Here is a 1,831-nt window from a genome sequence, read left to right as displayed (position 1 = left end):
GTTTTGGGATTGAGTCCTGCGTCAGCTTCCCTTTCTCCCTCGGTGGAGAGGTAGAGGGAGAAAGGGAAGCTGACGCAGGACTCAATCCCAAAACCCTGGGATCATGACGTGAGTTGAACGCAGACACTTCGCCAACTGAGTCACCCAGGTGGCCCTTTTTATCACAATTTTTAAAAATAGTAAAAGCCAGTTTCTTCTTTCTGAGCCAGTTTCTTCTTTCTTGGCAAACTAGGGTGCCCCACCAGAAAAGTTAAAGATCAAATTTGTATTTTTCCTTTCTTTCACAGCATAGGCTAGACTAGAGATTGACATAAGGAAGCCTTATGTAGATGTACATGGATTCTGCTTGTCTTGAAAGGAAGGCATAGCAAGACTTTTTCTATCTTGATATAAACAAAACAGAACAAAACTGCCTCATTTTTGGAGGAATTGTTCCTCATCAGGGAAAAATGAAGAAATGTGATTCTGGAACCCTGATATACTATTATTATCCTCACCCAGCAACCCCAGGGCTGTGTGTGATAGGTTGTGGCTGGGTCCTTCGCTACAAGGCCAACTGTGGAACATCCTTGGCAAGCTTAGCTCGTCATCCCTCAAAGGGCTTTACCTCCCAGTAGGGATACAGACAAGCCAAGGCATCATCCATAAGCAGTAGATAAGCATTGTATTGGATTGAGTGGGACCAGTTTCCAAAATCAACAATGTGAGGTAATGAGAAACTATGGCATTAGCTAATGATCAGACTCCAATTAAGAGAACAGAACCCATTACAGACTACGTAATTTATTACTTGGTGTACCTGGACACGGTATAGGAGAGTTTTCCACAGTGGGAAATAATGGGTTTCCTGCTAAATAGCGGGCTTCTGCTAAAAGGGCTTATGAGTAATTAAGCAATTGTCTGGAAAAAAGGAAAGTACTGTGAATATATTTGTATTTGAGCTTGTGTACTAAGTGATACATTTATTTGTTCATCAGTATTTATTAAGCATATACTACATACCCTTAGACACTGTGCTAAGAGCTGGTGATAGCAACTATGCTCCTACTGAGTTTAGGGGGATATAGAAAAGACACACACAGAATAAACTGCTATGCTAGGGGGAGCACGGGGTCCAATAGAAATTCAGAGAAGAAAAACCTATTCTACACTTTGGGTAGCAGAAAGAGAGGTCAGGAGAAGATGCTCCAAAGAAAATAACATTTTAGGGGGCACCTGGGTGGCTCAGATGGTTAAGTGTCTGCCTTCGGCTTGAGTCCCAGAGTCCTGGGATGCAGCCCTACATCTGGCTCCCTGCTCAGTGGGGAGTCGGCTTCTCCCTCTACTGTTCCCTCTGCTTGTGCTCTCTCTCCCTCTGTCAAGTAAATAAATAAAATCCTTAAAAAAGAAAACATTTTAGGCTGAAAGCTGAACTAGGAGCTCTTCACACAGCTGGGATGACAATGTTCCAGGAGTAAGGGACAGCATATTCACTGGAGATAAGAGAATGCTGCTCATGGGACGCCTGGGTGGCCCAGTTAGTTGGGCAGCTGCCTTCAGCTCAGGTCATGATCCCAGTGTCATGGGATTAAGTCCCGAGTCGGGCTCCTTGCTCCGCAGGGAGCCTGCTTCTCCCTCTGACTCTGCCTGCCACTCTATCTGCCTGTGCTTGCTCGCGCTCACTCTCTCTCTGACAAATAAATAAATAAAATCTTTAAAAAAAAAAATGCTGCTCTTTCTGGAAAAGACAGTGCAAGCTCAATGTACTTGGAATAGAGTAGGGGTAGCAGATGTAGGTTGAGGCTCTGGAGACCTAGTTCTCGATGCTAAGGACAATGATGAGCTACTGGGG

The sequence above is a fragment of the Mustela nigripes genome, chromosome 7 (assembly GCF_022355385.1).
Source record: "Mustela nigripes isolate SB6536 chromosome 7, MUSNIG.SB6536, whole genome shotgun sequence".
Taxonomy (NCBI): Eukaryota; Metazoa; Chordata; class Mammalia; order Carnivora; family Mustelidae; genus Mustela; species Mustela nigripes.
This window is presented reverse-complemented; position numbering follows the sequence as displayed.